This window comes from Rousettus aegyptiacus, unplaced genomic scaffold, assembly GCF_014176215.1.
Source record: "Rousettus aegyptiacus isolate mRouAeg1 unplaced genomic scaffold, mRouAeg1.p scaffold_m13_p_4, whole genome shotgun sequence".
Taxonomy (NCBI): Eukaryota; Metazoa; Chordata; class Mammalia; order Chiroptera; family Pteropodidae; genus Rousettus; species Rousettus aegyptiacus.
Genome location: NW_023416307.1, coordinates 102,709,105 through 102,736,803, shown reverse-complemented (window position 1 = coordinate 102,736,803; position 27,699 = coordinate 102,709,105). Strand labels below are relative to the sequence as shown.

Sequence of the window (27,699 nt, the reverse complement as noted above, 5' to 3'; positions counted from 1 at the left end):
TTTTCAGGTGGAGTTCAAGTTACTGTTCTAGGGACTACACAGAGAACCATTTTACTAGAAACTTTTTAAAAATTTAAGATATGTATTTTTTTAAAGGGAGATATCTTAAAATGAAATATTTCTCCAAAGCCCAAGACATAAAATAAATTAAGAAGAGCTGCTCTCAGAGCCCAAGATAGGGAAGGAAAAGGGTACAAATAACATGGCCAGGATGTTCCAAAGGAGCCCACACTAGTTATACTGCACATATGTATACAAACATGTAAAGATTTTTAGCTAGTTGTACCTGGCTATGTAACCAAATTTATCTTTTCCTGTCAGCATTCAATGTGGCCTCAGTTTCCCTGGATGTTCTCACTGATTCCTGAGTTATAGTCAGGGTGACAGCGTGAAAACAGATTGAAGCCTTATACTCTACACCTCCCTCACCTTATTTCTACATTCTTTCATAACAATGGTCTCTATGTTTTCTGTGGAAACCCTAATGCTAGACAGAGCATAAACTTACCACAACATATCATCATATTGTCATTAAGAATGACATTTGTTGTTATGTTCATCTCTTCTGAAGCAGAAGACAGTAGCCCTTGTGGTCTAATTTGCCTTTCTCCCACTGGAACCACAGCAGGTAATTCTAGCAACATTGTCATGTGACTCAGACAAATAGTAGATACATCCATTTCTGCTGGTTTTCTGGTTACTCTTCTTGTGACAGTCAGATTTTTGAGGCTACTTATGGTTGTTAATGCATAATGGATTAATACCTTTGGAGAAAAGAAGCAATTATTCTGAGAGCTATTTTCTGGATTGCAACAAGAAAGTTCATGATAGCAAAAGTGGGAAAATCACACTATGCAGCAGGAGGAAAGTTAACAATCATGTGGCATTGCTAAGATAGAATATATTTTGATTGTTGAAAGGCACACTTTTGAAGACTTTGAGAAAATACTCAATACAATGGTAGATAAAAAAGAGAACTTAGAAGATTTTTGATTTATTCTTTATTTTCTGTTTTGGAATATTCATGAATATATGATATATATATATACATATATCATATATGTATCATATATATGATATATATACATACACACACACACATAAACTTAATTTTAGAATAAGATATAATTTAAAAGGAAATAAAATTTAGGTCAATGTGATGGATACTATTCCAGATAGAATTTGTGAAAAGTAAGACATTCTAGTTACTTACAATTACCATCTAATTACCATTAGTTTTGCCTTAAATTAAATTATAATAAAAGTTTATTGTCATAGAGTAAATTGTTTAAGCTTTGAGCTTATCTAATATGCTAATATCTTATGGTAAATGAAATAACCTCCTTCAAAAGCAACCATGCATTTTTCAGATTAAATCATGACATATACCCAGAACTTTTGTTCATTGCCTGACATGCAAATCAAAATTCCATGGCACATATGTCATTTCGCTCTCATTGGTAGGTAAAATTTACCTTTTGTTGTGAGTGTGGTTATATACCACTTAGTGAATTCCAAAATTGGCAAGTACTAAAGTAAATAAAACAACTCAAAGGTTTGTTATTTTCAATTTAAGTGGCCTCTATAAAAATATGTATTAAATTGTAGTCACTCTCTCACTTCTTTGTATGGTACCTGCTTCTTAGTTCTTTGGTTGCTTGTGATTATTATAATTTTAGCTGAAAGGGCATCATAGAGTTTTCTAGCGCATGGAGAGGGAGCATAGATTTCTAACCAGGGTGACACATTGATCGAGTCAGCCAGTAAATTAACAGCAACAGAACACCATTAAATTTTAAACTTAATTGCCTTCTCCTCTTAATTTCTATGGATATAATCAATAGATGCCAGAGAAAAGTTAAAGGAGTTATTTAGCAAGCATCTATTTCCTGAAGCATAATGGAAAAACCACTGTTTCCTCTAGGAGTTGATGCCAACAACTTGCCTTTCAAATGCAGTCATTTACAAGGTTTTATCAAAAGGTTTGATTTTAGTTGTTTTTTTTTACTAGTACTTTTTCTTGACAAGCTAATGAGAATTTTAGTTGTATAATCAGTTTGGTTCTCTCCCTGGATCTGCTCCCAGCTACCCTTTCTCATTTAATTGGATTGCTTTTTTCCTCCATCTTTGTCACCTGTAAAGTCTCTTTCTATCTCCCTGTTTGAGTCTGTGTCCTGTATTCCAAATTTATACAGTAGAAACACCTTGATATAAAATACTGGGCATGTCCACATACCCAAGAATAAGCTTTGTCAGTTGATGTTGAGTATCATGATGAGTGAAATTGCAATCTAATGACATTTTATTTGTGAGATTGACATTCAGTTATATTTTCCTTGAGTCATGTCTGCTGAATTATGGACCATAGTTTAAAAGGCAATTTCATAGCCTCTGGAATAGCTATCATGAGTAAGATACATCTTGTTAAAAAAAAAATCAGAATGGATGTAAGACAAATTCAGTGAGTTAAATGAGTTAAAAATAGTGTTACTTATTAAGTGAATTCTTTATTTCAAAAATAATAACTATGCTTTACCCAACCCTTTATAGATTTGAGTCAGCACACTCTTGATGAGGTCATTTCATTTTCATAGTCAAAAGAAACTCAATTTCATACCATTTCCTTTAGCCAGATAGAGGTGATCTGTGAATACTACTACCATCACCCAACTTTTTATTCATTTGTTGAGCAACTACCAAGTACCAAGTGCTTTTCTATTTGCTAGAACCATGCAGGTAAAAAAATGGACACCATCCTGGCCAGAGCAGTTATGAAATATCTTTTCTCTCTATCCCCTTATGCTATAGTTCTATATACAGCACATCCTGAAATAACAGTTTTATTCAAAATCCTTTCATTATAATGTTGATGGGTTGTCGTAGGAGCTTAGTTCTTGTTTATATCAATTAACCTTTGGTAAAAGTGGTTTTGTTACACATCATTTTGCTGAAGTTCTGAGAACTTATTGACAATGTTAAATGAGGACTTACTGTATTTAAAATAAACAATGAGCAATGTGACTTGTTAAGTGTAAAATTAGAGGAGAACTCGAAGAGATTCTATAACTGCTGAGGTAGACACTGTTTCCCTTTCTTCTTTTATCTATAGAAGCTTGATTTTATTTGGGCAGCAGTCTACTCAGGGAAGAGCAGCCCATTCCCCAGGCCAGGGAGATGAATCATGATATTGTAAGCCATATAAGTTCCAGGGCCCTAATGATTGGTTTAGGGGAGGGCATGTAGCTGATACTAAAGAAGATTCCTTTGTTGGGTGGAATGGTAGGGGAAAGGAGTAGAGAGCAGTGATGATCTGCAAAGGATACTGTTTCCTGATAAAAATAGAGATAACAGGAAGTTTATCTTCTCTTTATGCCTTTATTACTATTAGGGATAACTGGCATTGCAGCAGCCATCTTATAACCGTATAGTGACCAAATCCAAAATGCTGAGGATTACTGGTCGGAAAAAAAGATCCTGAGTCTATGGAGCATCAAAACTGTGGAACCATGGATGTCTAGAAACCTCTAGGTGTTTTTTATCATTAAGCTAGTATTGATTTGGATATTCTGTTACTTGAAGCCAAATGCATTCTAATTGGTATGCCTATATATAAATTTGCTAAGCACCATCCAGTTTTTCATAATTGGCAATTAAATGAGCAGTGAAGCCCAAACATAACAGTGATTCAAACAATTTGGTAGTTTATTCCTCATTTAAAATCTAGATGTAGCTATTCCAGGACTAAAATAGTGAGTCTCTAGTCTTGTTCTCTTATCATTAGTGAACTCTATCCTCAAGTTACCTTGTGAGACAAAGAAGCAGCTCCAGCTCCAAACACGAGGTCCATAATTTAACCAACAGGAAAGAGAAAAGACAAAGAAGTATATGACCTTTCCTTTTAAGGACAACCATTTCTAACTACAATGAATTTGCCCTGAGTCACATGAATATTCCTAGCTTCAAAGGAGGCTGAAAAAATGTCTTTGGCCAGCAAACTATGTAGCCAGTTAAGACTTGGGAAGTCAGTTACCAAAGGAAGAAGAAGATAACATATTAGGGAGAGTGGAAAATAGTAGGCTGTCAGACAGCTATATCAAAAGACCAGCAATTGTTAGTATATTGAGAACTGATTGCATTGTGTATTGCTATAATAGCTATGATTTGTTGAGTGTGTCAATCTCTCTGCTTAAACTGGCTGCCAAATATTCCACTTCTCCCACTTCTTTGAATGTAGTAGACTTATGCACTGCTTGGCACTTGTTGAGGTTGGGAATGGCATTAGTAAAAAAATATACATCGCTTCTCAGTAAAGTATTATTTACAGATGTGAAACTATACAGAGGGTTTCTCCTCAGCCACACTGTCACTGTCACAGATAGTGGCTGCTCTGTTGGTCTAATTCTCAGAGTATAAAGAACAATGAGATGGAGCAAATACTCCAGCCAACCTGCAATGGACATACGAATGAGAAAAAAAAGAAAAGAAAAAAAAAAAAACCTTTGTTTTAAGCTACTGAGATTTGAAGATTGCTTGTTCTCATGATATAATCCAGGAATCCTCACTGACACAATATGTATATATTCCCTTAAATTATAATAACCTTGAAATGTAAATATTATAATCTCTATGTTTCATATGATTGGAGAAGGTAGTTGACACGTCAAAGACTACACCTCTTCAAAAACTGGATCCTGTTCAGCTACGAAGATTTTAGTTTTTCTAGTTCTCCACACTTTGATCCAAAATGTTGAACTACTTATTTGCCCTAATGATAAATACTATTGAACAAACTATATATTTTTTTGTCTTCCGGGACCCTCACATCTCTTGATTTTAATATTTTTATTTTAATACTAGCTCATCGACCATGGAAATGTCACCCTAAGGTCATGCTTATCGGTGGACAAATATTCCAAAAACTAGATATATTCATAAACCTTTATATATACATTATCAAAGATTTAATGGATAACATCCACCTTTTGAAAATCAAAAATAACTATACACCTTTACTGTGATATCAAGAAGTGATTACCCAGTCTCTAATAAATTCTCTGCAATTTTCTTCCACTGTCACAGGCCATTTCCACTTTTTGATGGCCCCGACACATAAAAAGTCAAAAAGATGCTAAAACGGGGTTTCAAATGTTTTGAATACTTAAAAAAAAAACTTATATTTAACAAACTTTAGCTTTTAACACAAAATGAAAGAAATACTATATGTTATTCACCCAGTAATAATAGCGAATGTAAAAAATATTAATTCATGGTACCTGAACTAGGAAGGTGGTGATTTAGAAATAATATAAATAACATATAAGTTTAAATATATATTAAAAACACTTTTTTATTTTAATCCTACATTGTACTTCTCTATGTGCACAAAACTGTATTTGGAGATGTTTTCATAAGTCTAAATTGAGAGGTTTATTTTGTATTTACGAGACATGAGCCAAATTACATTCCCATGCCATCAATGACAGGCTCTATTTCCTGGATTTTGCCTTTTCCCAGGCTGAGTAAATCCACTGCTAGGTTGTGCAAGACAGGAAGAAGAGGATGAAATTCAAATTAATTACACCGACTACTAGTTATCCATTCCTATCAAGAGTTTGGCCCAAGAGGGCACTGAAACTATAGAATAAAATGAAGTTTTTTAGATTATCAGTGGTTTCAATTACAGTATTTGTGCTCTCCTAGACCTCTATTACCATCAATAGTTGAGAGCTGGCAATATTGTTGAGAATTATGGTGCTCCTTCACTGATTAGCTACATCCAGCGTGGAGCCCACATTATCCACTTTCTTTATTATCTTCAAATCTGATTTCTAAGAAAGACATGTGTTTGCTGCCTACATAACTTTAAAAACTGCCAATTCATCAACAGCTACGTCATTTTTAGTAAGAAATAATTCTACAAGGTCTCAAATTATTCCTTGTCATAGCAGTTAGTTTATTGGAAAATCTCAGAATAAAAAAGAAGAAGGAGGAGAATAAGGAAAAAAATAAGAGGTAGGGAAGGGGAAGAAGCAGAGGAAAAATGAGTAATATGCCACATGGCTCATTAAAGCTCTTTTTCAAGCATTTGTTATGATCAGAGCTCACAACGGCTTAAGAAGTCAGAGAGAAGAATGCATTTGGAGTACTTTTATGTTTGTTTTGTTTTATTTTCTTTTAGTATTACAGAATGTTAAAAGAAGAAACTTGATAAGAAACAGTCAGGATATTTAATTGTTCTCCAAGTGGAAGGGAAGCATAATTCATCAATTATTTGTTGTTTGCTTTCAAGGCTGATTCTCCTGTTTTCTCTTTTGAAAATTCAGTGAGATATTTGGAGCTTCACCGGCTATTTAACAGGGGAGTTTGTGTGCTCCTACTGGGTCAGATGTTAAGTAACTGGGACTCGAATTCTGGTTCTGAAACTTATTAGTTACATAACCTTGGCCCATTGACTTATTCTGTCTAAGCCTCATTTTCTTACCTGGAAAATAGATTGGATAACAGCACCTATAGGTACACTGTAAGGACCAAACATTAAAACTACATATAAAGTCCTAGCAAGGTTTCTGGTCAAGAAGGCTGAGTAGGTAAATGCTGTGCTTGTCTCCTCTCACACTCATATCAAAATTACAACTAAATTACAGAACAATAATTATTAAGAATTGCCTGAAGTCTAGCTTAACAGAAGTCCTATAACTAAGGACATACAGAACAAACCATATGGTGACCGATAGGAGAGGCAGAGATGCAGAATGGGCTGATCCCCGTACCCACATTGTGCCAGTTAATAATTAGAAGGGATATCTTTGGCTGTGGAGGTCCCCCATAAGGAGCGATGGGCCTCCGACCCACACCCAGCCCAGGGTTTCAGTATTGGAAAGAGAAGTCCCCACAACTCCTGGCTGCGAGAACCAGCAAAGATTATGGCTGAGTGAGATGAAGAGCAGCTGGACTCTCAGCCATTCCTCTTAAAGGCCATGCACAAAAACTTATTTGCTGACAGATTCACTAGCTCTGAGCTCCAGTTCTGGGGCAGCAGCTTAAAATGCACCAGGGATGTACAGGGAGGAACTAAATTGTCTGGCTTGAGGGCAAGGGCTCTAGGGGCAGCTTTCTCCCAGACAAAAGTACTGGAAGACACCACTGTTTCTTTGTTGAATCCTCCCTTCACCCAGCATATAGATGCAGATGGGAGCATATCTGAGTCTCCTTCAAACTAATTAAAACCATTGGCCCTGCCTTGGTGATTCCCTGAGAATCCATTTTACCCAACTGGTGGGCCCACCCAAGCCACCACCAGTGGCTTTTCTATATAAGTGGCCTGTCTTGATTCATGCCATGGATTTTTCTAAAATCTCTCAAAGAGTTACAATCCCAAACAAACAGCATCTTGCCTCAGCATGCCTCATACTACTTGCTAAGGAGCCCCAAGTCCAGCACTAGTGAAAGCCAGCCTCAGTTCGCATCTTAGTCTCTCCCAGGCACTTCTAAGCCCAGCATAAGTGTGGCAACCATCCACAGATCACTATGTAGCTCATAGCAAGTGGCCCCAGACAGAGCACAATCAGTGGCTGACCTTGGCCTACAACAGATGCCCCAGAACCAGTACATTCAGTGGCCGGATCCAGACCACACCAGAGCACTACACACCCACCTCCACAAACGACACACACAAAGGGCTGACTGGGCAGGCACAAGACCCTACTAAAGTAAGTTCAGCTCCAAAGGATCAGCCTCTGCACAAGAGCTCCTCTTGATAACCAGTCTTCACAACCAAACAGCCTGAGGGCCATTCCCTTCCATTGATGTGCAAACAGCAACTGAGGATCAACTACTACCCACACAACAGACATATCTGGAGCACCTGGCTGGGTTACCAGAGAGACTGCACTACTGGGCCCCACAGGACACCTACTGCCTAAGGACACTCTACTAAAACTGGGAGCCATAGCAGCTCTACTTAGTACATAGAAAAAGACAAAAGGATAAACAAAGAATTGTGTTTCAAATGAGAGAATAGAACAAAGCTCCAGGAAAAGAACTCAAGAAAATGGAGATAAGCAATCCAGACATAGAGATCAAAACACTGGTTATAAGGATGCTCAATGATCTCAGTGATAACTTCAGCAAAGAGATAGAAAACATGAAAATGGAGATATAAAACATAAAAAATAGAAAAGAAGAATATAATAACTGAAATAAAGACTATATTAAAAAAAATCAACAGTGAATTCAATAAAACAGAAGTTAAAATCAGCAATTTGGAAAGTAAGGTAACAGAAAACACCCAATCAGAGCAACAAGAAAGAAAAAAAGAGTCCAAAAAAATGAGGATAGTTTAAGAGGCCTCTGGGACAACATCAAGTATACCAATATTCACATCAGTGGAGTATCAGAAAAAGAAGAGAGAGAGCAAAGAATTAAAAACCTATTTCAAGAAATAATGATTGAAAACTTCCCTAACCTGGTGAAGGAAATAGACACATAAGCCCAAAATGCAGAGTTCCAAATAAGATGAACCCAAAGATGCCTGAGATACATCATAATTAAAATTCGAAGACAAAGAGAGAATCTTAAAAGTATCAAGAGAAGAGCAGTTAGTTACCTACGACGGAGCTTCCATAAGACTGTCAGCTGAATTTTTAACAGAAATGTTGCAGGCCAGAATGGGTCCACAGGAAATATTCAACATGATGAAAAATAAGGACCTATGATCAAGATTAATCTACTCAGCAAAACTATCATTTAGAATCAAAGAATAGATAAAGAGCTTCCCAGACAAGAATAAGCTAAAGGAGTGCATCACCACCAAACCAACATGACAAGAAATGTTAAAGGGACTTCTTTGAGGAGGTGGAGGAGGTGGAGGAGGTGGAGGAGGAGGAAGAGAAGAAGAGAGAAAGATCAAAAATGGGAATAATAAAGTGGTAATAACTACATATCTATCAACAATTATTTTGAATATAAATAGATTAAATGCTCTAATCCAAAGACATCCGGTGGCTGAAGATATAGGGAAGCAAGTATGTTACATATGCTGCCTGTAAGAGATTCACTTCATATTGAAAGATACACACATATTAAAAGTAAAGAAATGGAAAAAGATGAAAATGGAAGCAACAAAAACAAAAAGCTAGGGTAGCAATACTTACACCAGACAAAATAGACTTTAAAACAAAGGCAAAGAAGGACCCAGTAATCCTACTTTGGGTACCTATCTGAAGAAACTCAAAACACTACTTCAAAGGGACACGTGATCTTAGTTTCATTGCAGCATTGTTTACAGTAACCAAGATATGGAGACATATTGATATGTTTATTAATAAATAAACAAATAAAGAAGAGGTGGTACATGTATACAATGGAATATTACTTGGCCACAAAAAAGAATGAAATTTTGCCTTCTGCAACAACATGGATATACTTAGAGGGTTTTATGCTAAGTGAATAAGTCAGAGAAAGAAATACTATATGATTTCACTTGTATGTGGAATCTAGAAAAGAGAGTGAACAAATGGGCACGGCAGAGGCCGACTCATAGATACAGAGAACATTTTGATGGTTGTCAGATAGGTGGGGGATTAGGGGTATGGATGGAGTGGGAGAAGGGATTAAGAGGTACAAATTAGTGGTTGCAAAGTAGTCATGGTATGTAGAGTGTAGCGTGGGGAGTGTAGTCAATAATACTGTGGTGGGTACGTGTGGTGTCGGATAGGTGCTGGATTTGTTCAGGTGATCACTACATAAGTTATGTGGATGTCAAATCACTGTGTTGTATACCTAAAACTAATATAATATTGTATGTCAACTGTAATCGAAAAAATTTTTTAATTATTTAATTAAAATATTTGGATTTAAAAAATCCACATATGGTGATAGAAGGAGACTAGACTCTAGCTGGTAAACAAAAAAATGCAATATATTATAGAATTCTGCACCTGAAACTTATATAATGTTATTAACCAATGCTACCCCAATAAATTGAATTAAATTAAAAATAAATAAATAATATCCTTGTGGTGAAGAAACTAACTATTCAGTATCCCGACTGTTGTTGTGGCTACATGAGCCTATAACATGTGCCGAAATGGTTTAGAATTAAACACATACAAATATAAGCAAAGCTGAAGAAATCTGAATAAGGTCAGTATATTGTATCAATATCAATATCCTGATTGTGATATTGTACTACAATTTGGTAAAATGTTACTAAAACTGGGTATAGGGTACATGAGATTTCTTTATTATTTTTTACAACTGCATTTGAATATGTATTTATCTCAATTTTAAAATAATAAAATGCATACAAAGCAATTAGCTCAAAGCCTGGGACATCATATGTCCTTAATGAATGATAGCTATTTTAAGCTAAGTGCCTACTTATCTAATAAATTACTTTCACTAATAAAACTTACTTATTTTATGGAACATGAGAATGGTATATCAGTCAACCTATGAACAGAAAAAATAGAAGACACCCTGGATATTTTGATTAGCTGCACATTTAATACCAAGATTAAAGGCTTACACAAATAAGAAGTTTAAACATGGAGAAGTAAGAAATTGGTTAGAAGAATACTTTCAGGAAATCTTGAAGTAATTGCAAACAAATCAAAGCCAATGATTTCAGCTGCTTTCAAGTCCAAAGTTGTTAATTTTCAGAAAAACCTACCGGTGATAAAGCAAACCACTGTCCATTATCTCAGCTGCCAGGGAATCCTTAGTAGCCCAGGAAACCTGTTAGTCTTCATTCCCTCCTTGAAACTTCCACCAGAGAATGGCCCCCATTACTCTTTCACACAAAACTCACTTAAATGTTTCTTATTCTCAGGAAACATATGGAGAATGGGATTCCAGGAAATATAGTCCTACTCTTCTCCCCACTACAATGAGGAAATGTAGGATAGAATGATGATGATTGATAATTGATGATGAAACCAATAACACTGAAGACTATGGTGATGATGATGATGACAATGACTGATGAGAGTTGATGATAGATAATCTAGAACAGATAGGAAATTAAGAATTTTTTGTCATGACTCTAGTTACATAAATTACTAAATAGATTTTTTCCTTTAACTTTCCCATCTAGTGTTCTTATTAGTGGTGGTATTATTTCCATAATGAAACTTGCCACCAGACAGCATCAGCCTCACTTATTTGTTTTGCTTTCTTCTCAACTGGAAGTAGCCAAAAGTAGAATGGTTACCTGAGAGGAGCCTCACATCTGCAAACTGTTTGCCTTGATGAGCTAGGAGAGCAAGTAGCCCCAGGCAAGGAAAATGTCATTCTAAGTCTTGATTATTTGGCTTTCAGTTTGCCACATGCAGAGAAAAGACTCTAGAGAGATCTTACCTACTTAAGTTAGCATATTCATTCTCCAGCTCTTACAACTCTATTAAATAGGTTGTTATTGTTGTTTTTTATTTCTTTCCTTGAGTTTATCACAATCTGTAATCATTTTATTTATTTATTTGTGTGCTTATTTACTCTTTATCTCCTCTCCACTAGTATATAATCTCCACAAACGGTATAATCTTTTCTAACTTTTTCTACTCTAAATTTCCAGCGTGTAAAAGCACCTGAAACATGGAAAGTAGGGGATAAATATTTTTGAAGAGAGGCTTCCTGGGAAGAAGGTCACCATGTGCGAGTGGATTAGTTTATAGCCTAATATAAAATAATGTATTTTCAAGAAAATGTATCACCCTAAAGAAATAAGATGCCAATCTATTATTGTAAGTCCTGACTGCAATTTAAATGCCGAACCATTTCCTAGGCATTTTACATATATGTGTTCTAATATAATAATAATGCTAATAGGTAGGCATTATTAATCCTATATACAGACAACAAAACAAAGGTTACGGAGTTTAAGTGACAAAACCAACATTTCTAAAATTACACAGAGTATGTTCATGTTTCCAGAACCTGTATTTTCACTACAATTCCAGGCTGCTTCACTTCTCTGAAGAGGCTAGGAACACGGGTTGCAATAAGAATGAAGCACTTATCTATTTATCGGTTTGAGAATCTGAGACTTTGCCACAGGATTTTCCTCACACACCTGTTGCCTATTACTGAACATTATGGTAGGTCTGCAGTACTAGCCATAGGATTAAGTCAGAGCTATGCAGCCATCGGAAACTTTAGAAGCCATTTGGTGGAAGACGCCAGAGTCAGGCTTAGTAAGGTTCGAACTCATTGTGCAGATTTGGTCTCTGGTGACCAGATATAGTTAAATGCAGCTTCCAGAGAGAAGGAGTCATCAAGAGAACCAAGTTACATAAACCTATTGCAGCTTTGGCATCTTGGTTTCATAAATTTTTGTAAATTATTTTCCTAACTAATTTTCAATTATTTTTATTGCTTTTCCATGGAAAGGAAATTTAGACAGGGGTCGTAAATAGAAAGATATACAAGAAATTAAGACAAAAGGAGCCAAATAAATCATCAGTAAGATAAAGTCTCCAGGGGTGGGGGGGGAGAATAGTATAAGAAATACAAGCAATAAAATTGGAAAAGATAACTGAGTCCTGGAACAAAGTTCTTGGCTTTGTTCTTTTCATTATGACTATATTTTTTTCCTGTTGAATATTAGAAATGTGGAGAGTTTCTCACAGTTGGATGAAATCTACTCTACATGTTAGCTAAAGACCTACTTCCTTATCAAAGAGGCTCTGTTTCTTTGAGTTTCTTATTGATGTTAAAATTGAAAAATCCATCTTACTCAGAGTCAGACGTGGAAAGAATCTGATCCTACTCTTTTGAGCAACTTTTTAAATGTTGGGTTCTCATTTTGAAGGGCTTAACCTTAAGCTGTTAAGTTTGACCTAGCCATGGTCTTCAGAAACCAGCAGCCATTCAACACAGTGAGAAAGTGCTTGGAATTTTCTGTTCAGCACAAAGATTGTAAAAGAGCAGCGTGGAACTCAACTAGTGTTTAAAAATAAAGAGATCAGGCATGGGAGAATTTGAGGTGATTTGCATACAATGTGTGAAGAATTCAGGTTTAACCATCTTAAATTTTACATCCATTTCGCATTCATGACACATCTTAAAAGATGGAGTAAGAACAAATATCTTCACATGATTAATGAAACCCAATAAATATAATTTTTCTGAATTGGTTTAGGATGACTTCCTAGCTAGATAGTTGTTAGATATTCAACGGTTTAGATTACAATGTATGGTATAACCTGGGGCCTCTCTTAAATTAACTTTGAGTGGATTATTTCCTAATATCTGCCTTTCAAGTTCATAGGATTTTTCTACCAGGAAAAATGTTTTGTAAAAGTGTTATAAACACATTTTAACCTGAAAAATATGTTAGTTATAGTTATTAGAATATAGTTTTTAGAATTTGTAATATTGGTAATGTGATGAAATGAGTATATTCTATCACAATAGCTATTTTTTAATTATTTTTTGTTGTTATCAATGTATAACATACATACTAATTATCTGCTGGAATTTATAGTAAGTGAACACACCCATGTATCTAACACTCAGATGAAGAAACAGATCATTATCAGCATTCCAGAAACTCCATGTGTCTTCTTTCAACTTCTACATATACAAAAGATATTTACTATCCTGAATTTTAATACTATATATTAGTTTTAACTTTTTTATATCAATGGAATTATATACTATATATTCTTTATGTCTGTTTTTATAACTTAATTTGTGAGGTTCATTTCCATTGTTATGTATAATAGTTGTTTTTCATTCTTGTTTCTGCATGATATTCTGCAGAATGAACATACCATATTTTATTGATTTATAATAATTTTTATGAGCACTTAAGTTGCTTCTGGTTTGGGTCTATTATAAATAATACATTTATAGACATTTTTATACATATCTTTTGGTAAGCATATGTATTTCTGTTGGATATAAACCTAAGAGTAGAATTTCTAGCTAAAAGAATATGCATATTTTTAACTTTAGAAGATACTGACAGATAATTTTCCAAAGAGAGTCCCCCAACCAATAATCCTACCAGCAGTATATAATAGTTCAAACTGCTTCACATATTTGCCATTACTTGGTATTACCAGGTTTGAGATTTTTTTTTAATCATATGTTGACGTATAATGGTATCTCATGGACATTTTAATTTGAGTTTTAGGATTTAACTTGAGAATGAGGAGCATGGACAATTAATGACATGGAAATAGTTCTACTAATGGCTTGTAGATCATTTGTCTATTCACAAGAGATTTGGATCTTGTGCTTTATTCACCAGAAAAGGGGGGGGGCGGCTTTTTTTTTTTTTTTTTTTTTAATCACAGAATGGAATGTTAAAGTTAGAGGGTTCTCAGAGATCAAAACTGAAGTTGATCCTTGGAGGTATGAGCAGACACATTCCCTGTGATTCTTGAATTTTTATAGGTACCAACAGCAGTATTTGCTGTCACATTAATAATCTTAACTTTGCTGCTTTCTTTGTTTAACAAATCAGAATATGGCATGGCAAGTTGACAGAAGAGTTGAGCAATGCTTATAATGTGTTCAGGACACTGTGCATATTTTTTGATCTGCTTCTGCCCCTCAACGAGAAAGTCAGCAGGCCCTTCACAAACGAGAGATCTACAAGACTTGCAGCAATCTGTTTGAGAAAAAAAATCTAGCAACTTTTATGACATGAAAGGGAAGTAAGAAGAAAGAAAAGTAAAAAATATTTTCATTAAGGCTTAGAGTCTGTAAAACATGGAATTCTTTCCCAATAAATATTTATTCACCTCCTATAACATACTAAAAGCTGAAAAAATTATTCTTCCCTCAAATTCTGGAATCATCTATGTGCCATGGTAGTTTATAAACCATGAGAAATGATGCTTAATAATATTTAGGTAGATTAGACCTATCAATTTTAAAACATTATTGTAAGTGATTCTTAATTTCTGTTCCACTTTAAAGAAGCCAGCACTTTTTATTAACAGGAGGACTACCTGAACCATAATGTGTAAGTTAAATAAGGTATAAAATCTTATTTAAGTGAGTGAATGGTTTTCTGAAAAATACAAGTATCATGTATGTAAATACTGAACTCTGTATTTTTGTATTTCTATGAGAAATTCCAAAAAGAAAATTAATTTTATGAAATATTTAAATATGTATTGCCTCAGAGTAATCATATATATGTTAATATATTGTGTATGTATGTGTATGTATGTATATAAATATATGTAAAAATATATATTGCTATACCCTACAAATGTGCTTATGTGCTGTGCATATATTTATGTAAATACATATATTTTCATACCATATATTAATAGTAGCTCTATGCACAGTGTTATATATTGCATTATATCTTGTGTTATATCTTGTTAGAATTTAGATGTCATAGTTCTTTCAGTGTCCTAAATGAGAATTCTGCAAGACTTTCAGGAATCAATGTCAGTACATTTTTATTTTTTGAAATGGCTGCATAAGATTCTATTCCAAGCATCTACCACAATTCAGCTGAACACTGTCTTCTTGATAGACTTTTTGTTTCTTTACCATTTTTTTCCTATTAAAACAATGTTGGAATAAACATTCGTGCTTAATATCTTTATAATAAGTTGAGACCGTACTTGGAGGATAGATTCTGGAAAATGTATTTGCTTAATCAGAGGATTTACATAAATTCTGAAGATATTTTTGGGCTTTCTTAACATGCTTGTCTCTGCAGGTAGGCATGATATTAACTAAAATCATAGGAACTAAGAGGAGAGGAGGCATTGTTATGACCAAAAAAAAGGAGTAATAGATGCTTCATCGACTGAAAAAAAAGCATGTGCATACATACATACATACATAGGCATTCACACATACTCATACACATACACGAACTCATACAGACATATGTCTGCTTAAGAAGGGATCCCACAAATTATCACTTGCTTCATTTTTAGCTGTGACATTTGCTAATATGGTTTAAGACAAGTCTTTCACTTTTCATTTGCAAAATGAGATACATAGCCTAAATCAATGACTCTCAAACTGTGGTCTGCATACCAGTAGCATCAGTATCACCTGGAAAGTTGTTAGAAATGTAAATTTTCAGGGTCTGTTCACAGCCAACTGAGTCAGAAGATCTGGAGGTGGAATCCAGAAACCAATGTTTCTGTAAAATCCTTCAGGTCTTTCTGAAACACACTGAAGTTTGAGAATCATCAGCCTAAATCATCTTGAATGTCCTTTCTAGCTCTTATGTTGTAAGAACTTGTCAAATCCTGAAGATCCTAGCTATTCCTTTTAGATTGTGAGCTTTTTGAGAGCAAGAAGTGGTCCAGAAATCCACTTAATAGACAGTAGATATTGCTTCCTATAGTGAATAATGAGGGCATAAGTATTATAAGAATCCCTTATAAGGTTGGCTACTTCATAAACAACTATGTTTTTGAAACTTCATGGTTGAGTTCCAATATAAATTTGATTGCTGGTTCGATCTTAATCTCAGATTCCATGACAACAAAGTTTTGATCTCTTTATTCAACTCAATTATTATCTGAATTCTGCCTTTAGTGGTTGCATAGTCATGGCCTTCTAGCTGCAATCTTCCCAAATTTGCCCTACGAGTCACTACCAGAGTAATCCTCCTAAAATCAAACCTTTGTACAGTTATTCCTTATTCAAGAAAATAGTGGATAAAGTACATAGTTATAAACATTTGTTCAGCATTTATAAACATTTGTCCTCCTGTATACCAGATACTGTGTTTGTGTGTTGTGGATACAAAAACAAAGTTTTGTTTCAAGAAGTTGGGAGCTTCTCCAGGAGAGAGGCAAGTTAACCAATTATTTCCTGTAGTGTGAGCCATGTTGACGTAGAGGAAAGCCTAGGGCCATGGGAGACCAGAATGAGATATACAACTCAGCTGGATGGTGATAAAAGGGTCAGTGAAGAATGCCAAATGAAGACAATGGCATTTCTACTAAGAGTTAAAAGGCAAGGTAGCAGACATTCAAATTTTTGCCACACAGCTTTTATTTCCTACTTCTCCTGATTACAAAGTCCTGATTTTCCTTAGGAAGATCACTTTCCTACTCTCTGCCTTCTGGTAGAACTGTCTGCAGACCACACTCAAAGGGTTAATCTAGTTCTGAGCCAATTAAAATAACACATTCTTTGGCCAGGAAGATTGGTTTAGGCATGGGTATATGATCCAACTGGAATCAGTTCAGTAACAATCTCCCTGGGATTTCTGGAACCTCACAGCTTTGGGAGCTCTTAGAGGTCTTTTTACAACTCAAGTGGAAAATTTGCCTGAGTTTGGAGTCAACACAGAAGAATAAAAAGACAACAGGGGGAAGAAAGAAACCAGATCTTATTGGCATAGTTTAAACCACTGGTGATGATGCCTAATCCTCCCTGCAGACTGTTGAGTCAATGGAACCTCTGAATTCAATTTCTTTCTTAAACTAGTTGGGGTCATTTCTGCTGTCTCTTGCAACCAACATAAGATTTTACCAGATATAGGGGAAAAAAAATTTCTCCAATCAAGGAAAAAAATACAAAGATTTAACCCTGATACATGATGGTACATGCAGTCCTCAGCATGTGGTCTGATTTGGCAGCAGCATAGAACATGACAGAGGAAGTGACTTAAGAAGATATTGGTGAGACAGACTAGGCTCAGTTCATAAAGGATCTTGTAAGAGTTTTTAAAACATATATAAGGAGTCAGCAAACTTCTTCTGTAAAGGGTCAGATAGTAAATATTTTCAGCTTTGTGGGTCAAGAAGCCATGTATGGTCACTTTAATAGTCAACTGCACCTTCACAGCATGGAAGTAGCCAAAAAACAATATGTAAAAAAGTGAGTATGTCTGTTTAGGGATACCACACAAAATGGAGGCCTTGGGAACATGGGGTGGGAGAGGGGGATTGGCCTGTGGACCATAATTTGCCAACATCTGATCCTTATAATGCTTCATGGGCACAAAGCATTTTCACAGATTGGCCATTAATCTATTCAGTGAGTATTTGCTGATCATTTGCTATTCCACAGGATGTTGTAGCCTCTAGATGTGAAGCTACATTTAGCATATTACCATGATTTTTGTCTCAGTTGAGGTAGAGTGTGGTAGGGTGGAGAAAGAGACATAATGAATAAATGAAATAAATGAACAACAAAATAATTTGAGATAATGCTGATTATGATGAAGAAGGCCAAGCAGGGTGCTGTGATTGAAGGAGTCAAGGGATTACTGCAGCTGAGATGAATTGGAAAATATATCTCTGAAAAAAAAATGTTCTTTGGGGCTAAGACAGGTGAATGCCTGGGACAGATGCATTCTGAGAAGGAACAGTAAGACCAAAGACTTTAAGAAAGTATGTCTTTTACATATTTAAAAAACAGGCAAAAGGCAATTGTGACTGATGCCTAGAATTTATAGAAAAGAACAGGAGGTCAGGAGCAAGGTCACTTAGGGTTCTATAAGTCATGGTATGCAGCTTGGATTTTATGCCCTGGGAAGCCATTAAAGGAATATGATCTGACATATTTTATAATAGTATTGTCCAATAAAACTATGTGTGTCACACGTGTCATTTTCAATTTTCAAGTCACCATAGCAATAAGTCAAAAGAAACAGGTGAAATTAACTTTAATAATATATTTTCTTTAATCTAAATGCATCCAGAATATTGTAATTTCAACGTCATCCATACAAAAATTATTAATAAGATATTTTACATTCTTTTTGTCTTTGCATTAAATCTCTGAAATTCAGTATTTTATACTTACTACATTTTACTCTTACAGCACATCTCTGTTGGAAATACTACATTTCTATGATTTGATAGCCACTTATGTGAGCGACTACCATGGTGGAAAGCACAGTTTTAGAGAGAGTAGAGAATGGGGTCTCAAGAGTAAGGGTGGAAGCAAGGGGACCAGTTCAGAGGCTGTTGCGGTGGTGTAGATGAATGAACGAATGTGGTCTAGAGTAATAGCAGCAGAGAGGGATTAATTTGGGATGTCTTGTGGAGAAAAGGCTGAATGAATTAGAGTCAGGAACCAAAGTGAAGTTGGTATAAATAGCTGGATTGTTTGTTGGTTTCATTTTCTGAGTGAGCAAAGCCTAAGAGAAAATGAAGCTGGGCAGATGCAGAATGAGAATTTTGGATTTAGATATATTAAGTTCGAGACGCCTATTAGGCATCTTGGAAAGCAGTTAAACAGAGTGGTTCTGTCCTGGAGCCATCATTAATCTTATAGACAGAGATAGTTTCTCATATTTCAAAATCTTTGAAAAAGCAAGTTTTAATCTGCATATACTTGGCCCACATTCTCCCCTTCTCCCTTCTCCTCCTCCTATTTGTAAAAAGATTGATTTCATTTTGCATGAGATGCTACAGTATTTTCAATTTAAATGGAAACCTCAAATAAATTGGATTTAAAATCTTCTTAGGGAAAAAGGAAACAATTTGTTTTCTGGGGTTTAATTTCAAGGCAAGAATTATAATCATGGCTATTTCAACCCATTCCTTGATTGCCTTCCCTGGCAACACATGCTCTTGTAAAGGTAGAGGGATTATTAAAATTTATAAGGAGTGGGGATGACTGTACCTACACACCAAAGAAGACATGAAAGAGCTCACTGGTGGCAGTCCCCTGCCTCTAGGGCTTCTAATCCACCCAAAACAAATAACTGTCTTTTCCTTTCTTAACAATTTCCACAGCTACAGGCTTCAAAACCTCTCTTGGTAGTCGACTTCAATACCATATCTCACACAAACCAGCTGGTGGAGAAGGTAAACGCTGTCAACTCACCAGCTGGCTTTACCAGATGTTTACCTTGATTCCAGCCAGTTGTTTTTGAAATAACCATTTATCTGAATTAAGTTACTCCACCCCAAACCACACTACATATATAACATGCCCTAAGTAAATTTAAATGTTTTTTTCTGCTTTGCTACTTACTTTCTTAGAGAATTAGGAAATTCAGTCAATTCATTTCCCCTCTTACTAACAAAGTTAGGATTAAAATTATAAAACTAATATACCTGATGGAAATTTACTGAACTACTATTGGTGCAATATTGAAATCATCTATACTTACCACATTTACTAGTTAACATCTAAGATATTTTCATTCTCCTCTGCTTCTTGACACTCCGATAAATGTAGGCAAATAATAGATATTGCAAAAGGTTTGTGTGTCTAACTAATAAAGAATTCCATACTGAGTGGATTAAATTTTAATGCCCAGTTGTTCATTCATTAGATGATTCAGGCCCCTTTATTGTCCACTTGCCTGAGGGCAGTTCACCACTGATTAGCCACTTGAACTATAATTTTCAGGAAAATTTTAATACCAAAATGTGCATTCCTCTACACCAGAAAGCTAGTGGAAGGATTTAAGAGGAGAGTTCAGAATCAGTGACTCCACTGAAAGCATTGCTTGAAAAGTTTAAACTATATTTCATTTAAATTCAGCAATACAGAATCTTTTCCTTCCTTGTTAAGTTCTTATTAAAACAGATTTCAGCTGCCTAAACAACTAGCTGTGAAACGAGACTGTTTTTGCTTTCTTTTTATCTACATCAGAGCAGTAAAATAAAGAATTGTGAAGAACACATGATTATGTTTTGTTTTGCCTATGTAGTGCTTTTTAGAACTTTGGATTTGAAGGCCATCAGGCAAGGTATGCAATCTTCAGTTCCTTACAGGTTCCTTACAGGTCTGGTCATTCCCTGTGGTTTCAAATAGGACCTTGTTCACAAGTTCAAGCCATCTACTTGGTCCCTGGGAGTATTCCATTTGCAGCCACGCCATGTCTCCACCATAAGCAAAGCTTGGGCTTTGAAATCAAGAAGACATGGGCTCACATCTCAGCTTTGCCATTTACTACTAGTTGAGGGATTTGCAGAAACTTTCTTAATCTTTGTAAGCCTCAGTTTTCTCATCAATCAAATGAGGATAATAACTTTTTAAAGGGTGTTGTACTGTAGTCGTAAGATAATGCATTGTACTTACCCACTACATGGAAGGTAGCCAAGCATTTAACAATGACCTCTCAAATCTGTGAAATGAAATTTTGTTTGATGTGAACATAGTAAATCCTTATAAAAGGTAAGCATTATGTTAATTACCCAGATGTATTGACATCTGAGCATTTGGACAACTGAGTTATATATGTCTCATCTGAATGCTTGCCATTTTGTCATCATAACCAGTGATTTATCCAGCTTTTCAGAAGTAGTTTAACATTATTCTATGTGTTGTTGGTCTTCTTATTTCTGAAACTGTTTAAAACTATGAGTTCATCATGATGCTTTATTTCCAGTAAGTTTTGATAATAAAACAAGGACAAAATACAATAAAATAGCAAAAACTATAGCCCTTTGGGATTCAATTAATACAATCAAGGTCATTCTCAAATTTATGAAAAGATGGAAATGTTATGATCACTCAGAGAGTGTTTAAAAACCTCAGAATTTGCATGTGATTCTATAGGGTAGCAGTTAGCACATCTGCTTAACATGCAGAAGGCCCTGGGTTCATGCCCCAGTGGAGTCAGGTCCACGGTCTAAGGCTATGCCACCCTGAACAAGGCTGATGTCTGATCTCAGAAGCTAAGCAAGGTTGGGCCTGGTTAGTACTTGGATGGGAGACCACCTAGGAAGACCAGGTGCTGTAGGCATAAATAATAATAATAAATAAAAACTTCAGAATTTAATTGCAAAGAAAAGAGAATGTTGATAGCCCAGAAATGTGACCTAAATCCAAAATATTATAATGTCAGGAAAAGTTTTGGAAAAATTCATAGAACTATAGAGCAAAGTTCAGATGATTCTAGTTACAGTCAGAAACCAGTAAGATTTTTTTTAACATATTATGAATTTATTTTGTAATTTAAAACCTCTAGACTTGACAAAAGAAAAAAGTAAACATGTCCCTGGTTTTAATTTTTCACGGCCAGTTAATTATGCTTTGTTATAAATGATACACAAAATGTGGCATATTTTATGAATATGTATGTTAAAACTTCTGTCAGCATGAAACTGTTCTCTCTCTGTCTACCATAAAGGTGATGTGATAATTTATAAATTAATTTTATCAAAACATTAAGAATCTTGCTGATAGCTCTCCTTGTTTTTTTCATTGTGTGTGTTGAAGAATTTCCACAGACAGAAAAACACAGCTGTGTGAGTTAACATCCATGGTCCTCCATAAGTAGGACAAATTTCTGCCCTGTAGACACACCCACCCACTAATAATGCGTTATCAATAGAAATGGATACAAGCACATTTTAGTGTATACAAGTGCTATGTTTGGAAGGCAGTATGTACCCCGGGCTTTTAAGGACCAAAATGTGGAGCTTTATCTGAGTTCGAATCCAGACTCTACTATTGATATTGAGCACATAAGTCAAATTCCCTGAGCCTCATTTTTTTCATCTACATAATAGCACTAAAATACCTCTACCACAGGGTTTTGTGAAGATTAACTGAGATGATAGATGTAAGATAATTATGCTTAGTGTGTGATATTTGTTGTTGTCTCATTGTTGTTAGAGGTGAGTTAGAGTAATTTCTGTTTATTGACTTCCTTTATTTGCCTAATTTTTCTCATCTCTAGAATGAGATCACATACCTTATAGAGTCACTGTGAAGACAGAGTACACGGCTCTGTTAAAACTGGCATGAGTGGATGTGGTTCCATAGTGCAGCAGTTAGCATTTTCTGCTTTACATGCAGAAGGTCCTGGGTTCACACCCCAGTGGAGCCACGATATATGGTCTACAGCCACACTACTCTGAACAAGCCTGATGTTTGATCTCTGAAGCTAAGCATGGTTGGGCCTGGTTAGTAGTTGGATGGGAGACCTAGAAAGACTGGGTACTGCAGGCATAAATAATAATAATAAATAATTTTAAAAATGGCATTAGCCACAGAACCATTATGTATTATGCACTTGTGGATCTGATAGACTCTGAGCAAAATCCTTCTCTATTAATCTCATTTAATTCTCACAACTTTCATATTATTATATAATTATCCTCATTTGGAAGATTAGAAAACTTAGACTAAGAAAGATTGAGGTAACTTCACAAGTCACATAGCTAGTATATAGAAAAATTGGGATTTTTAACTCTCACATATCCAACTTCAGAGCCTTTGCTTTTTACCATTTTATCATAATACCAGAACTTACAGACTCAGATTGCTTTGTACCTAGCAAGGTAAATATAATGAATGAAATAAGTTGAATGGGAACTATGACAACAGGGAAGAGCCTGCCTCATGTAAAGGGGTAGCCAACACCATGAAGGAATGAGGATCTAATGCTATCATGTATGTGACCTATCAAGAAAAGTCTGGAACCCAGATTTTCATATGAATTCTCCTGACTATTAAAAGTTTATAGCTAATTTAGTTTATTTTAAATACTATAATAACCGAAAGAGATGTATCTGCCGGCTAAGTTCAATTTGCAATGTCAACTCTATACTCTTCTCTAGAACAGGGGTTCTCAAGTATGATCTGTAGACCCTTAGTGGCCCCCTAAGACCTTTTCAAGGTGACTGTATGTTCAAAACTATTTCCAAAATAATAGTTTTTCCTCATTGTGTCAACATTTGCACTAGTGGTACAAAAGCAATGTTGGAAAGAATTGCTGTTGTTTTGGCATGAATTAAGGCAGTTTCTCTAAACTATATCAGTAATCGTTGTTTTATTCACTACCATACTTTCACAGTAAAATAAAATTATGCCAGTTTTACTTAAAAATGTCGTTAATAAGGCAGTAAAAATTATTCATTTAGTTAATCTGAACTTTTGAGCACACATCTTTTATATAGTCTACAAGATGAAATGGTAACTTTATATAAAGTCCTTTTCTCTAGAAGAACTAAACTAATCAAATGACAACCTGACGTAATACCTTTTTTATAGAACACTATTTTTACTTAAACAAAAATTTGACAAACTATGGTTATTCAGATTTGGTATTTGGCAGACAGTTTTTCAAAAAAAAAAAAAAAAGTGAGCCTAAGAAAACAACTGACAATACTTATTGTCAATGATAAAGCTCAAGTTCCAAGTTAAAAATTAACATTTTGGAAAACTTAAGCTTGACAGATTCCCAATACTTAAAATACTTTTCTGGTGTGATCGGTAATTATATTAAAAATTGTGGAGGTTTTTTTCTTTTTTAATATAGTATAATGACATATGTCAACATTTGGAAAATCTACTTAACTCAGTGAACCAATATTTTCCAGTGATATTACAGAAACTTGCTTAGAGTAAGGTCATTCAAAGTGTAACATAGATCAACAAATTCTCATGTAATTGATTACAAAAAGTTCATTAATATGGTTTCAGAGCTAAATGTGACAGCCACTTCTCCAGAATAGTGCTATTCAAAGTGTTATTTTTGGATGAGCAGTGTCAATACAATCCTGGGTAATTATTAACAATGTAATTTTGTGAACCTCATCCTAGACCTATCAAATCAGAATCGCTGAACATTGGTCCCATAAATCTGCATTTTAACAAATCTTCCAGGCGATTTTGAACCATTGTTCTATATCAAACTGTGTTGATCACCTACCTCATAGTTAAAAAAAATTGAGAATACACTGTCGATATATGGATACTTTTATTTAGTCTAAATACTTCTGTAGTGATATTTTATGAACAGTAGGCAAAAAAAAAAAATGAAGCATGCACAAAAAGTAAAAATTAGAGGATGATATGTTTTCTGTTCAATATATCGCACTTCTATCTAGGGATTGGCCCATGTGGGTCTCCAGTTATAACTGCATTGCTCCATAAAAAGGTTTTGTTAGAACCCCTTTTCCTCTGATGATTGAGCCTTGATAATTAAGGATTGCCTCTTTCTGAACCTCTTCTATTTTAACCAACACCCCTCTCCTTTATTTTTTCTTATCAAACCTTTTCCAAGTAGCTGTCTGCATCAGAGATTCTCTTCTATAAAATTTAAAGCAGTAGAGCCCAGGAAAGCCAAACTACAAAGAGAATTTCAGAATGAGCTGCTTCTCTAATAGTCTGCATTTGCTGGTTTTTCCCTGCGTTCATTTGATCTCTCTGTAAATGAAAGAAGAAACAAATGAATGAATCAGAAAGGAGCGTTTGCTCAACTTCTCTGTTGCTTCACTGCAGGCTTTCATTCTTGACTTTATTCATGGATGACTTTTTAATCCTAAAGTTTCAAGACTTAGGAATGTGAATAATAGTTGCTTGTGATGTTTTCATCTTTATTTAACAGAGAAAACAAGAGATCAAAAGTAAACAACATTTCGCTGTTTCTTTTTCTTTTTGTTGGAAGGAAATCCTTAAAGAGAAAAAGAAAAAAAAATACTTCAAGTTCCCTGTGAATTCATTTGATTAAACCACGTGTAAATATTTCCCGCATTAGCCTGATTATAAAGATGAGCTGGGACAATTTTTGAATGCAGATTTTTTTTTTTTTTTGACTCAACCCCAGATCTATTGACTATAATCTCTAGAGAAAGAACTGAGGATTTATTTTTTTAACAAATACTTTAGAAGATTCATATGATCAGGTAAATTTGGATACTTAGTGATTAGAAAGTTGGAAAACAGATTTAAAGATAATAAACTATATTGCTAATTGCATGTTGTAAATGCATAATATTAATATCTTCCTGCACCAAGCAACATTCCCTGGTGGCTTCATGGATAGAAGGATGAGGCAATATCTGAATTTGTGTCAAGTCGTCCCAAAAGCACAAGGTGGAGTCAGTATAGTATGATGGTTTGGAGCTCCTGCTTTGGGATCTGATAAACCAGGATTCCATTTCAGTCTCTGATCTTACTTGCTGTGTAATTATTTTGGGCGCTTAACATCTTTAAGCTTGACTTTCCTGAAAATCTGAGCTAAAATTATCAACTTTTCAGGGTTGGTGGTAAGGGTTAAATATATCACCACAACTTGGTCTAAATTTCAGACCTGTTACTACACTGGTAATCAAGATTTTAACCTAGTTAAGCCTCAATTCCCTCCTGTATAAAACAAAGATAGTAGCAACTATCTGGGTCCTAGTCTGTTACTTGATGCCCAATATCCATTCTTTTTCTTCTTTGTAGGAGAATCCAGATTCATGCTGAATATGAAATTGCACAGCTAAAAAATATACACCAATCTCCGTTATAGAAGTGTGGCCTTTGGAATGTAAACTCTAGATCTTAGATAAGTCTAGAGAACATTCCTCCCTTCTACCATTTGCTGCCAGAAAACAGATGTAAAGACACCAATAGTCATCATGGATCATGCAATAATCTTAAAAATGGAAGTCACACATGATCAATGAATTCCTAATGATATCACCCAAACCCTAGGTTGTTTAATTTCAAATAATTTTTCTTACAAGAAAACTAAACATCTTTTTAAGCCTGTTGTTTCTCCACTAGGAGCTTAATATGATTCCTAACTGATACACTACCTCACAGGGATTTTCTAAGGATATAATTAGATAAAGCATGTAAAACACTTATAACAATGCATGGTGCATAGAATATGCTTTTAAAAAATGAAAATTTTGTTAAAACTGGACTTGAATTTCACAGAACTTTACAAAAGAAACATGGTGATTTCCCTCTGGACCATGGACAATGTGATTTCCAGTGAAGCTAAGTGACAGCCAGAGTGAAAACCAAAGAAACACAGTAGAAGCTCTGCCCACACACCCGGTAAACATAGGCCACTTTCTAACTCATCTGAGTACTTCAGCCCTCACCAGTCAAATTATTTACTTAGCAAAGCTGTGCATCCAAACTCGTCTGTGACTGATGCTGAAATACATAATATACAAAATAGATAACTTAATATATGAAAAATTCCCTTTGGCATGTGGGAAAAAAATCATTTAAAAACTTGGAAGTATTTTGTGCTTTGCCTTAAATTTTCATTTTACTTTAAAATAAACAAAACTGGGCATCAAGGATGACACATGATAAATGTGGCTTATACGAGAATGACTATTTGGAACCTCAAAATCTGGGCTCTTCATCCAAGATAAGCCCTTGGTCTTACATTAAATTTGTCAAATAAGTGGACATTTAATTGTTTTAAGTTACAATAAAATGTATATGAGGTGTATGTATCAACTAGTCATTTATTGCTTTTACTAAATTTTTCAACTCACTCACCAACTATGATTCTCAATCATTTTAGATTAAGGGGCACATTTTCAATCCCATCCAGAGCTCACACTGCTGCAAGCATTGCCTGAGGACAGATATCTAAAGGAACTCAGGGTTGATTGTGAGGGTGCAAAAAGATACATGCTCCCCTGTCCCATGTGGATCCAGGAAGACAGGAAACCAAGGAAGGAATTTACATCAAAGCAAGTTAGGCAACAACAAACTTTCTTCATAGGCTTAAAATGAAAAGTGTCCTCTGTGGACAGTGATTTAAGAGCCATTCTTTGAAGTGCTCCTGTTTGTTCTGCAGTATTTTCCCACTTTGCCTCTTGAAGTAGAATGAGAGTGAAACTTCTTTTCTTCTAGCAGAAAAATAAGACAAATAATAGATTTTCTCAAATCAAATACTATTGTGTCAATTGTCTAAAGAGCACCTGAAATTGTTCTCCTCTGAGACCTGGAATGAAGGTAGCAAGGCCTACCTTTGTACCTAACATGATCACTTTTAAAGTTTATCAGCACTTAAAGAGGGACAATTACATAGTGATGGAAGGAGAC

General features: G+C 35.1%; 1 protein-coding gene and 1 pseudogene across 2 annotated transcripts in view; both read left to right on the top strand.

The window, feature by feature from the left end:
• TAFA1 (TAFA chemokine like family member 1) overlaps positions 1-27,699 on the top strand; it is a 499,612-nt gene that overhangs the window by 424,716 nt on the left and 47,197 nt on the right. The gene's annotated exons all lie outside the window — the stretch shown is intronic.
• LOC118602059 lies at positions 21,534-21,649 on the top strand (annotated as a pseudogene).